General features: G+C 49.2%; 1 protein-coding gene across 6 annotated transcripts in view; it reads left to right on the top strand.

Moving 5' to 3' along the window:
• The window catches only part of SH3GLB1 (SH3 domain containing GRB2 like, endophilin B1), a 479,029-nt gene that overhangs the window by 229,942 nt on the left and 235,571 nt on the right, over positions 1 to 13,516 (top strand). The window lies entirely within an intron of this gene.

Raw genomic sequence — 13,516 nt, 5'->3', positions numbered from 1 at the left:
CCTCCCTGATGATGTTATGGAGGTGTTGCTTTCGGCAAGGAGGCCAGCAACAAAGTCTTTTACCGCTGCCGTTGGAACAGATTTTGCAGCTGGTGTAGAGAACAGAATATCGACCCCTTTTCATGTGGTAAACCAATGGTTTTGTCCTTCCTACTATATTTGGCGAATTCAGGCCTTTAAGTTGGCACCATTAAGGGCTATCTCGCAGCGCTATCCATCTTTAAGCGCACTGCGGAAGAACCATCCTATTTCAAGTTACCCTTGGTAATACAGTTTCTAAAGGGGTTAACCAATGTTTATCCCCCAACACCATTCCAAGTTCCCCTGTGGGATTTAAACTTAGTCCTAACTTTCCTGATGGGCTCACCTTTCGAACCACTCCATTTTTGTTCGTTAAGATTCCTTACCCTTAAAACTGTTTTATTAATAGCACTTACATCTGCTAGAAGGGTGCGCGAATTACAAGCTCTTTCTTGTAAACCCCCTCATACAATCTTTCACAAAGACAAAGATGTCCTGCAAGTGAAGCCTAATTTCCTCCCAAAGGTGGTTTCTGAATTCCATATCACTCAGAAGATTACCCTACCATCTTTCTATCCTCCTCCTCATCCGGGGAAAGAGGAAGAGAGGTTACACAGGCTAGACCCTAGAAGGGCTTTAAGTTTTTACATCAGTAGACTAGCCAGGATAAGACAGGCAGACCAGCTGTTTGTAGGTTACACAGGTCACAAGCTGGGGTTACCAATAACTAAGCAGACCATTTCCAGATGGATCATTCTAGCCATTCTGGAATGTTATAAACTGGCAGGGAAAGAGCCCCCTCAAAACCTTAGGGCTCATTCGACCAGCGGTATTGCAGCTTCATCGGCCCTCAAAAGAGGTGTGCCGGTTAAAGACATCTGTGTGGCCGCTACATGGTCGTCTATCCATACCTTTACACGATTTTACAACTTGGATTCCTCCTCCAGTCAAGAGACTAGGTTTGGAAGGGCTGTACTGCACTCTATTCATCAATAGAAGACAGCGTGAAGTCAGTACTCCCTCCTCCAATGATAGAATACTGCTATGGGAGCCTATCTAAGATAAGGAATACGTCGGAGGACACAATCCCTTCGAAGAACAAGTTACTTCTTACCTTGTAACGTTCTTTCGACGGGATGTTCCCCCGACGTATTCCTTATGGACCCTCCCATCCATCCCCGCAGTTCTACTTCCCTTGTTGTTGCAGCTTACGCTCCTTCAGGGTGATTAGTTTAGTCCAGAAAGAATTATTGTGGGCTACAAAACGGAACTGAGCAACGGACGCTGCACGCGGCCTTTATAGGCAGGATGACGTCGATACGGCGGCTGTCGAGGGACATAGACTCGGAGGACGTCGACGCACAGCGCCCTCTAGAGAAAATTTTTCCGAGGCCAGCAGAGCTGGAAGGAGATATCTAAGATAAGGAATACGTCAGAGGAACATCCCGTCGAAAGAACGTTACAAGGTAAGAAGTAACTTGTTCTTTGAAGGCAAGTCCCTTTTTACGCACACTCCAGAGTGACTACATCCCTATAGGGAAATAAGCCAAGAGATAGCTTTTCAAGGATAACAAGGTTCGAGGGGATTGGGTCCTCCAACGTATTAAATATCTATGACAGTAATCACCACAGCTGTGCTGCTTCGGAAAATCTTTCGGCTCCTGCGCCAATGACGTCGATACGCTGTCCTCGAGGGCCTCCGTCGAGCCGACGTCACCGGATGTTATAAGTAGGACGCACAACGCCGTAGCCTCAGTTCCGGTTTTGCCGTGAACGTGTTCGCTTCGGAGATCTCTGCGCGCCTCGACTCTTCCGAGTTCTGTTCTTTTGGTTCCTTGAACCTTTTCGTTTGTGATATCCATGATGTCCTTGTCGTCTTCTACCCCGCGGCCGGGTTTTAAGAAGTCTCGGGAATGCGGGTCCAAGATGTCGTTGACGGATTTGCACACCTCTTGCCTCTGGTGCCTCGGTGGGGACCATGACACAAATGACTGTGGACTGCCAGTCGTTTACTTCGAAAGCCTTGCGGGAGCGTAAGAAGAAGCTTTCTGTAGGTAAGGTGTCTAAGCCCCGGAAGTCAAAGTCCACCAGCGTTTCGACTGACGATTAGAGGGGTGACTCTCTGCATCGTTGTCGTCGGTCCGGGGGTCTCCGTCCCAGAGTAAGTCCCGCCATTCCTCTGCCTCTTCGAGGCACTCACGGAAGCGCTGTCACCAGTCGCCTTCCCCGTCCTCGTCCGAGGACTCCGCCCGTTGATGTGTTGATTGTCCCAACGAGCATTCCACTCCTGCCAAATGGGATTCCTTTCGCCAGGAGATGATGGCGATTTTCCAGTTGCAGGGCTCCGGTCCGTCTACGCCGTTGAAAGACGCCGGCTGTGACCGTGCTAGAGACACCACTCGCACTCCTTTGGGTTTGAGTGGTCATCGCGATCACCGGGCGCCTTCGGGGTCCCGGTTGGACAAGGTTGGTTGCTCTAGACGTGCCCGTTCCAGGTCCCGGTCCTCGACGCCCTCAAGACCGTCAGAGCCTGTGAAGTCTTCGAAGAAGACATCGCCTGCGGCGCCGAGGTCGTTGAGGGACTTTCTCGAGTCTCCGCCTCCGTGGAAGCCGTTGACGCCATCGGCGGCCAGGCTGTCGAAGGACACGCTCAGGGCTCTGCCCTCGAGGACTGCGTCGAAGCTGTCGACGCCACGCTCGACATAGACGCCGATTCAGTCGATGCCTTTTGAGGCTGTTATGTCGGAGGTAACCCGTGGCATGTTAGAACCCCCTAGAAAGGCTCTGGCCAAGGCTAAAAATGTCTTTGTCCCTTTTTCTGTGCCCTCATTCCAGCCTCTGGATTATATTTCTGAGGTGGATGAAGGGTCTGAGGAAGGTATGGTTCCTGAGGAGGTACCTGTCATGATGCCTACCTCCAAGGAGCCAGGCCCAGCCCAGCAACCACAGAGGCAGACATCATTTTCCCCAAGGACGTCTCAGCGGGCCCAAGTTGGGGCCTTTTGGACGGAGTCCTGGCGCCTTTGGCGCCAGGCTCATTCTGGACCCCAGTCCTGGCGCCTTAGGCGCCAGGCTCATAAAGCAAGACATGTGTGTAAGTGTTTTAATGTGCACTTACCTGAAGCAGACCGTGCTGCTACATCCAGGCCCTCTTGAGGACTGAATGGGACTACTTTATCTTTTGGACTACTTTATCACTCGGGTGTGGTCTGAGGAAGAATACATACCTGAGTGGAAGGATACATACCTGGAACTACTTTACAGGCTATTTAAACCACACCCGAAGAGCAGCACATGCTTCGCGTTGTTCTGCATCTAGCAGCTGGACGCTCACCGTGTTTGCTCCTGCATTCAGACTTCTGCCACGCCTGCCAGCATCCTGATCACCTACAAAGGAAGAGAAAGAGAGAATAGGAGAAGGAAAAGACTTTACCTGCAAGATCCGCATTCCGGAGTCAGCTCGCCGACGATCCTGCAAAGGAAGACACTTAATTTAAAAGCACATCGCATCGACGGCCGCAGCGCCGCATTCCACTCACCTTCACAGGGCGCCTCCATGTTCAGCAGCGATCACCCGGATTCGCAGCCACGCTTCCACGCCTAGGGAGAAAAAGACAAGAGCAAAGGTGAGAGAGAGAAGGGAATGAGGAAACCTAAACCTCCATGTTAAGACTTACCTGTTGGGTCATTCCCTCTTCATTTCGGGTCCGCGCCGCATCCAGGCGTTTCCCTGTGGGGAAAAAGACATTAGCGTCAATGAGCGAATGAAAAGACATTACCCAAAAACGCTCATCAAGACTTACCTGATTTCTACAGGGATTGCACCTCGCATCTCGGGTCGGTGCCTTTTCCCTGGCATTCCGTACCCCGGCCCCTATGGGGAAAAAGACATTGACATTAGCATATTGATGCAAGGACAAAAGGGTAACCTTTCAAGGAACTTACCTGGAAGCCAAGCAAGTTTGGTTCTCATAAAACCAAGAATCCAGTGAAGTAACTGGATACCAACGCGCCCCTGCATCAGAAGCAGGAAGGAGAGCTCTCCCTTCAAGACCCTAAGAAGGATACTTTTGCAAGCCGGACAAGCAGGAGTTGGGAGTCCGGTCCAGTCCATCTTCTGAGCCCCGCGCAACACCTTAGAAGAGGTCACAGCAGCACGATCCTGGCCAGCGCCTCCGTGGGAGTCAGGTGAGCGTAACAGTACCTGATGAGATTTTGTCTGGGCATAGCCAGATTGAAGACCTGCGGCAGTCGATGCACAACGCCAGTGGTTTGGACACCTCTCCGGAGGTGGAGTTCTGTAGGCCTGAGCCTGGCACCCATGCAGAGTCCTCGTACCGGTGCCTTATGTCGAGGGTAATGGAATACTTGGGGTGGTCTGCGCCACCAGTGGATTTTCTGCTGGATGACCTGATGGATATCCTCGACCAAGGTCCACCAACTGACCCGGTACTGCCATTCCATATGGCCTTGCAAAGAAGGGTGGCGGCGGCGGCTTGGACTGCCCCGGAGAGTCTCCCAGCAGTGAGCAAGTCTTTGCCGCGAAAATACCGTCCACCCAGTAGCGACCCCCACTACTTGACAACGCACCCCACTCCGGAGAGTTTGGTGGTGCAGGCGGCTACGGCCCCAGCAAAGCAGGCGTCGTACCCTACCATCCCTCCTGATAGGAACAAGCATTTTGATGGCTGGACGAAGAAAGTGTTTTCTTCAGGAGGTATGGCTTTGCAGGCAGCCAACTCCATGTGTGCCTTGCCATGTTTCACGCACACTCTGTGGAACTGTATTTCGTTAGCGGCTGATCATATTCCCGAAGGGGAGGAACAGGATGGTTTTCTTGCCATGGTGCAGGATGGCAAGGATGCCATGTGTGAGTCCGTTCAGTCGGGTCTGGACATGGCAGATTAGGTCAGCCGGTCCATGGCGGCGAGCACCGTAATACGCAAGTTTGCGTGGTTGTGCAAGTCGGGGTTTGCTCCCGATATGCAAGCCTGGCTCCTCAACATGCCCTTTGATGGTTCACATCTTTTTGGCAGCAAGGCTGACGAGAGCCTTGAGAGGTTGCAGACCTCCAAAGCTGCAGTTCGCCAACCTCTGCCTTTTCGTCCTAGGGGATAGCAATGGAGGGGAGGTTCCTTTCGATATTACTCATTCTTTAGTAGATCAAGAGGAGCTGCAAGTCAAAGGGGCCACCGTAGGAGTGCCAGAGGTGGAACACAGGGTACTCGAGGTGCCAAGGCCGCTCGGGCAGTTGCCTCTTTAGCCTCAGGCAATGCCGCAGCCGCTTCTGCTCAGTCATGAGGCCATGTCCCATGGTTCGCTGGTTGGGGGGGGAAGGCTGGCGCAGCATCTTGTAGCATGGCGTGCCTTTACTTCAGATGTGTGGGTTCTGGAGATCATAGCCCACAGCTACTGTCTTCCGTTCCGGCAGAGGCCTCACAACAATCCACCAGGGAATCTCTTTGAGTCGGGATCCGCTCCTTGCGCAGGAAATTCGTCCTTGCTGGAGGAAGGCACCATAGAACTGGTGCCTGTAGCGGAGAGGAACAAGGGATGGTATTCCCCTTATTTTTTGATTTCGAAGAAAGACTTGGGATTGAGACCCATCATGGACTTGCCCGGCTTGAACAAGCTCCTCACGAAGGACAAGTTCAAGATGGTTACTTTCTCTCTCCAGGCCCTTCAACTTCAGGACTGGTTGGTGTCTCTCGACCTAAAGGATGCTTACTTTCATGTGCCGATCCATCCCAAGCACAAGAAGTACCTGAGGTTCGCGGTTGGTGACTCGCACTTTCAGTTTCGGGTCCTGCCGTTCGGATTGATGTCCGCCCCAAGGGTTTTCACCAAGCTCATGCTGATGGTGGCAGCGTATCTCAGGAAAGGGGGGGATTCACGTCTACCCCTACCTGGACGATTGGTTGATCAGGGCGCGCTCTCCCGAGCAAGTCCTGGATCTGTCCGTCACCTACCACTCCCTTCGCAAGCTGGGCTTCTCCCTCAACTTAAAGAATTCCCACTTAACGCCAACTCAGCGGCTCCAGTTCATCGGAGCAGTGCTCGACAAATCCCTGGGGCAGTGTTTTCCTCCCCAGGTGAGGGCTCTTCACATTCAGCTGATGGTACACAAGTTTCAACGTGCCCAGACTCTCCCAGCGTTCGAGTTCTTGAGGTTGGTCAGCCTCATGGCATTCTGCATTTGGATGAGATCACTGCAATGGGCTCTCAAGATGCAGTGGTCACAGTCCTCCGGCAGGATGACGCACCCCGTTCAGGTGCCGCCCTCGGTCGCTCAGGAACTTCTGTGGTGGGCGGACGAAGGCTCTCTGATGAGGGGGGCCCCATTTGGCTACCCTGGCCGGAGGTGATGATCGTGACAGACGCATCCCTCACAGGTTGGGGAGCTCATGCCAACGAGTTGACAGTCAACGGTCGTTGGTCTCTGTCGGAGTCCAGACTCCATATCAATCTGTTGGAGCCGACGGCCGTCAGGCCTGCCCTGACGGCTTTTCTGCCAGCTGTGTGAGGAAAGAATGTATTGATTCTGACGGACAACATGGTGGCCATGCGCTACCTCAACAAAAAGGGGGAGGCAGGGTCACTTCCTCTGTGCAGGGAGGCGATGCAGCTCTGGTTCTGGGCCATCCAGCAGGGAATTTCGATCTCGGCAGTTCATCTGGCCGGAGACGAAAACGAGACGGCGGATGCTCTGAGCAGGCAGAGCGCGATCTGTCACAAGTGGGAGTTGCTTCATGAGATTCTCCTGGAGATCTTCGCCCTTTGGGGGACCCCTCAAGTGGATCGCTTCGCCTCCAGTGTCAACCGGAAGTGCGAAAGGTTCTGCTCGCGGGAATTTCCTCCTCGAGGAGCCTTGGGAGCCGCATTCGTGGTGGAGTGGTTTTCCCACTGCTGTACGCGTTTCCTCCAGTCCCCGTCATCCCGCAAGTGCTGCAGAGGTTACGGAGGTTCGGTTCCCGAATGATCCCCTTTGCTCCGGCATGGGCCCGGAGGACGTGGTACCCAGACCTTCTCGACTTGTCCATCTGCTCTCCATGTCGTCTTCCCTACCGAGACGATCTGCTCTCACGGGAGGGGATTGGGACCATGTTGTGAATGTGGCGGTCAATCTTTTCAGTCTGTAGTTCTACTTCCTTTGTACTACAAGCTACTTTACTATTCCCAATAGTAACCATCATTGCGCTATTAGGCACAGCCTTGGCACAACACCAGAGACCCATTTGGCATGTGCAGAAGATCACCAGGATAAACACAATGATGGGTACCAGCATTTTCACCAATGTTCCAAGCCATGATGGGACCCAGCTGAAGGCCATGGTAAACCAATCTTCTTGAACCCCAGATTCTTTCTTAATTTTTACCCTTAGTTCATTTACTGCTGCAATGACACGTGACAATGTCCCATTTTCAGCATCTTCAGAAGGTACAAAGGTGCAACATGAACTCCCGATCATTTTGTAAACACCTTCCTCCATGGCTGTCAGATCAGCCTATATAAAAAACCTACCCAAAAGAATACCTTATTACAGTTATTGAGCTTCCATCCTCGAAGCCTGAGAGAGAACCTGCCATTTGGGCAGTTTTTACGCATTAGGCGCATCTGTACAGTAAAAGAAGGCTTTAAGAAACATAGTGAGGTATTAAAAGACCATCTGAAGGCTAGAGGTTATCCATCCTACATCATAAGGAGAGGCTATAAAAGAGCTGCCAATATCTCCAGGATTGTTTATCGAAACAATCCAGATCTACTATTGATAAGATCGCATGTCCATTGTTCTCTTATAAGGAACAATCTCAGAAAATCAATTTTAAAAAACTGGAACATGATCAACACCGAAAAATTCAAGATCGCTCTCCCACGTTTTGCATTTAAACCCATGTTGAACCTTAAAGATAAACTGGTCCACACCTATCCACAACACAGGTTCAATGCCCAAAAACAAGATACACTTTGGCTTCTCGCACCTGTGATGGGGCATTTTAAATGCAGTAAATGCTTGGTTTGGAAACTGACCCAAAATCTTAAAACGATTGACCCCAATGGCAAAAAGTGGCACATAAAATAGTTCACGAATTGTCACTAAATGGGCCATTTACTGCATAAGATGCCCCTGTGGCCTTTTCTACATCGGAAAAACTAAGACTGGTTTGACAAAGAATTGGAGAACACGGTCATGTGTAAAAAAAACAAAAAAAATGGAAAAGTTGATAAACCTTTGGTTGAGCATTTTAAAAAAGCTCAATATACCCACAGACATTTTTTGGTTCATCTTATAAACCCTCACCCACGTGGTGGTCATTGTGATTTGAGACTTCGAAAACTAGAACAGAGGTGGATTTATACCCTTCATTCAGTCAATCCTGGGTTCAATCTATATATCGAATGGAATCTCTTTATACTACGAAAATGAATTTGCCTCGTTTTTAGAGCCATGCTCTCCCATATGAGACATGTGATCACATTTTCCCATCTGTGCTCGAATTTTGAAACTGCAGATGGTACCTTTTACACACGGCACACATGTCACCCAGTCCATGGGTCACCGGAATTACGCTTCCTAGTCACCAACTTTCGGGATAAACGTACATGTGCCTGATTTCTACAGCAGCTATCAGTATATCCTGATTTCCTGAATGGAACAGACTTTTGGTTTTCTGTTTGCATACGCCCGCCATCAAATACTTATAAAGTTACATCCACACTCAAGATGGCGGATCAGAACGGCATGCCACGTAAGGATACTTCACGTCAAAACGTCCATAGAAGTACATTTCTGATGTTTGTTCATCTGCCTAGAATCACATGCTGTGCATAGTCCGACATCCAGTGGTCACTGCAGAGTATTACATCTTGTTTTTCGAAAGTCGAAAAGGGGACATCAACATAGGCGTGTCTGTAATACTATCCCTATAGTGACGTGTAGTGTACCCAAAATCCCTCACGCGTCGAGGTCCCTCTGTTTGTATTTTTCTGCCACGAGGGAGCCTTATGAATAACGTGAGTGAGTACAGAAAAGAGAGATAGTAATAAGATGTCTATGTTCCTTCCATCCGAGGGGGAGGAAGGGTGGGCGCATGTGAATCTAAGCAGATACAATCATCAGAAATGCTATTACGGTAAGTAATGCATGTCTTCTGATGTTTGTTAATCTGCTTAGAATCACATGCTGTGCATAGACTAGCAGGATGCTAAACTAAATGTTTGCAACAGTGAAGAAACATGGGGTAAGTGGACTTCTATGAGAACTGGCTGTGCGGATTGATTCTGCCACAATGATGTTGGGCCTAGTGAAATCTTTCTATGGAGCTCAGCTGGTGCAGCGTAGTTATACAAGCCTGTGTCTTCGTCATAACTACAAAATGGCGTTTCTTTGACTTCTAATGCCATGCATCTGCTGTTCGTGCAATATTGCTTTCGCGCTGAGTTTCATAGTGTGGTTTTCTCCCCCCTTATACACTACACTATCTCATAGGGGATTCGTCTCACCTGAAAACACTTAGGGGGGGGATATATTCATTTGCATCCCAACAATTTGTACCAGCCAACGGAAAAAGTCATTGATTTTTGCTCCTGTCCCAATCCCTTTTGCCTTTTTGAAATTATTCTCAAAGACTATATTAGACTCCTTATCAGTAATTCAGCGTTATTAGGTAAGTGGCTTGTGCTGGAACAGGAGCTGGTCCACTGACCACCAGCGATATAGACACTGAAGGAAAGGTCCGTACTGGGCTAGACAGAAATATGGCAGCATGGTGTGCTGGAGAATCCACTGGAGGTGTCTCATGACATGGTTTCGACAGCGCAATGATGCATGGCAGAGGTAGGGGACGGCAGTCTTGATTGGATTCTCCTAGGAAAAGATATCGTTGGATGGGCTCTGTACCCAGTGAGGGAGCATCCGTTCTACAATCGTTACTGGCTGACTTGCTCCACAGATCATACATTGTACTAATGTATGGGCCACTGTTTAAGGGTGCAGCATACAAACACTCGCCCACTTAGCTATTAATTGCAGGCACTCTGCAACTCTCTGCACTATCCTGCGGCTTTCTTTCATCACGAGTGTAGAAGGTAAATCAGTCCTCCGAAAATAGCCTCCAGTCACATAAATGATCCACAAGCACCCTAGAGTTAAACACCTTTACTAACTGTAGGCACTTTACAGCCATTGCTTCTTTTTAGCAGAAAACCAGTATAATGAATTTATGCAAGGGCACTTTATCAGTTTACCAAGTGGCTGAAGCACGTTTGGTTAAGACATTACACCATGCCCCGTTGATCACTACACTTCTCTAGGGATAGGGTTGCCAACCAACTGGAAGCTACGGGCAGAGGCCTTGACTGACTTGGCATACCGGAAAGGTGTAGGGGATGCAGCGAATAGATACTTTGAGGAAAATGAGTGCAGTATTTCAGATAGCTGGGTGGTGTGGGGATGCTTTATGGTAGTGCTTCAGGGGTAATTCATAGCTATATCAGCTGGAGTTGGGTCCCTTGAGCGATAGATTGACAGAACTGAAAAAGCATTTGGCAATTGAAATAGGCAGCAAACCTGAAATGGTTTCCTTGAGACAGGAATGCGCAGAGGCTTGGGACAGGCTGGGGAAACTTGATAATGTTGTGTGTTCTCCAAAACTGCAGGGGGATGAATCTGGGAGGCTACTGGCATTGCTCATGCAGCAAGAAAACCAGAGGACTAATGTGGTGGAGATAAAACAAAACTGCTGGGAGAGGTGGATGGCAGGCACCAAGATTAATGCCTTATAACAGAATATTATGAAAAGCTGTATGAGTGGGTACAACAAACTCAGAGGGCTGATTTGGATTACACTACATAATATTTACCTCCCTCGGCTAACAGAATCGCAGATGGAGGAACTAGAAGCGTAATTGGCAGAACCCGAAATTTTAGGAGCCATATCCCAGCTGGCTACGCAAAAATTCCAGACAGTGACGGGCTCCCGGCGGACACTCCTGGCTGGCATATTGCTGAAAACTTGACTGCCTCCTATGAGGCAGGCCATCTACCAAGATCATGAGAGAGGCGATTATCATGCCAATCTTGAATTCCGGTAAAGACCTGACGGAGTGTGGGTCTTAAAGACACCATGTTAAATGTTGATGCTAAGATCCTAAATTTGATATTGACAAGACTACAGCCTGTACTCCCGGGGCTAATACATCCTGATCAGATGAGATATATACAGAACAGGAATACATCCCACAACTTGAGACTATAACATGTGATTACCCACATGACCAATTGGACTGAAGAGTATGCAGTGATGAAATTAAGGCGGTCGATTTGGTGAGGTGGGATTGGCTTTTTGGAATTCTGCAGAAAATTGTACTGAGCACCGGGTTTAAGGTTGTACGCCTATTGTACACTAAACCAGTGGCAAGGGTTTGGGCAGGAAGTCCTATTGCAAGGGATTGGCAAATGAAGTCCGGAACGCCTCCTCTCACCGTTGCTATTTGTAATGGCCTTGGAGCCATTGCCGGTATATTTGAGGTTTGAATTCAAGGATTTGTCTATCGCCATAGGTGGTAGTTGCCACTTGATCTCGATGTATGCAGATGGTGTTCTCATGTACGTCAACAACCCGGAGGTGAACATACATTTTGGAAGTGATGGAGAGCTGTCGGGCATTAAAATTAATTGGGCAAAGTCGTGCTTGTTCCAGCTAGCGGGATTGTGTTGCAAAATGAGATTAGCAGAGGTGGTGAAGACATTGGGCCTCATTACAAGCATGGCAGTCCGGGAACTACGGTACCGGTAAGCATGCCGGTATCGAAGTTCCTGGGGCGCCATACTAGGAGCTCTGCTCACGGGTGCTGTCTCACCTGCCAGGTTTTTCCTGGCGGGTGTAACGGCACCCGCGAGCAGAGCACATCGGATGCACCGGCACAACTGACTGTGCCGGTGCATCCGACGTCCCCATCCCCATTCAGCCCTATAGGGCAGAATGGGGATTGGGAGGCCCTTGATTCCGGCACCCGCAAATAGGCAATTACCAGGTCCGCCGAGCTCGGCATGACCCGGTTCTTGCCCATTCGCAGGTGCCAGAAAAAATGCAACCCCGGCGGCGCCCGTGCCATTTTTAACGGCACGGCTCCCACCAGAGTTGTAATGAGGCCCATTATGTTGATGGCAGACTTTTCGATACCTGGGAAATAGGAATGCACCTTGAGATGCACATTTACCTTTTAGAACACAGCTCAGGCACTGCGTAGGCAGGACCTGCTGCTAAAGCGTTGGCAAAAATGGGCTCTTTGATAGGATTTCCGTGATTAAAATGGTGATCTTACCACAGATGTTTTACTATTATGTGGCAGTGTTTCGAGGTACTGCGTAAGCATTTTGTGGCCCTGCACACTAAGATCAGAGATACTCTAGGGGAATTCCAGAAGGAAGATCGAATTAGTTACTTTAGAGGCAATATAGTGGGGTAGGACTAAAGGTCTCCCACTTAGTGATATTATTACGCAGCGCAACTACATTGTTTTGAACAAGCTACATGATGAGGAGAATCTGGAGACTAACTTGATTCACCCATACTATACGAAGGAAGTACTGTGGCTGCAATTGGGTAGACCTCGGGAATGGCCTATGCTATTGACACCGGGCAGATCGCTATAGGCATGTACGATACAAAGGCTAAGAATAAAGAATCTGTATTTGCCAAATATCCCGCTGACGCAGGACTTCACTGGCCAGGGAACGGATGTCAGGAATGACCTGTTAAAATGGGGCAATCTAGGGATTGCAACCTGGGGGGGGATGTGTTTGTGGACAGGAAACTGGTACCATTCCTGGAAATAGTATATCTGGTTTGGTGCTGGGACAGTTCCTTCGATATGCAACTTTGACTAACAGAGCCAGAAGATATTGGCCAACTTTCACAATGGAACCGGAGACGGCCACATTTACCAAAGTACCAGGTAGCGTGGGGATGGTTTCTACTTTGTATGGGGCATTGCTCGACCTGGCTGGTGGAAGTGAGCGTTGTATTAAATTAAAGCGGGAGACTGACCTGGACATTACATTTGCAGAGGGGACATGGAGCAGAATCCTTGAATACCCTAGGGAAAGTGTCGAGAAATGCCAGATTCAAATTGATGCAGTATAGGCTCCTGCATAGAGCATATATGACCCCTGCAAAATTGGCAAGAATATTTGTGCATCATATCTATCGCCCATATGAGAAGGCAGGACTTTATATGTACACTGGGGGCTGCCGGTAGTGCACGGGTATTGGACGGCTATATGCAACATGCTCGTTGAGTGGAAAATTATGACTTTTGTGTACACACCAAAGGTGTGTCTCTTGGGAGTGTACCCTAGACAAGGCCCGCAAGTACCAAAACATGTATTGAGGTTTGCAGATTTGGCATTTGTATTAGCTAAACATAGAATAGTGTTAGCTTGGAAAGACAGGGGACCCTAAGTTTGATAGATGGCTGGCAGATCTAAAAAGA

This window comes from Ambystoma mexicanum, chromosome 1q (genome assembly GCF_040938575.1).
Source record: "Ambystoma mexicanum isolate Mex_15411 chromosome 1q, UKY_AmexF1_1, whole genome shotgun sequence".
In the NCBI taxonomy this organism is placed as follows: domain Eukaryota; kingdom Metazoa; phylum Chordata; class Amphibia; order Caudata; family Ambystomatidae; genus Ambystoma; species Ambystoma mexicanum.
Note: the sequence above shows the minus strand (reverse complement) of the source record. Positions and strands in the feature narration are given on the sequence as shown.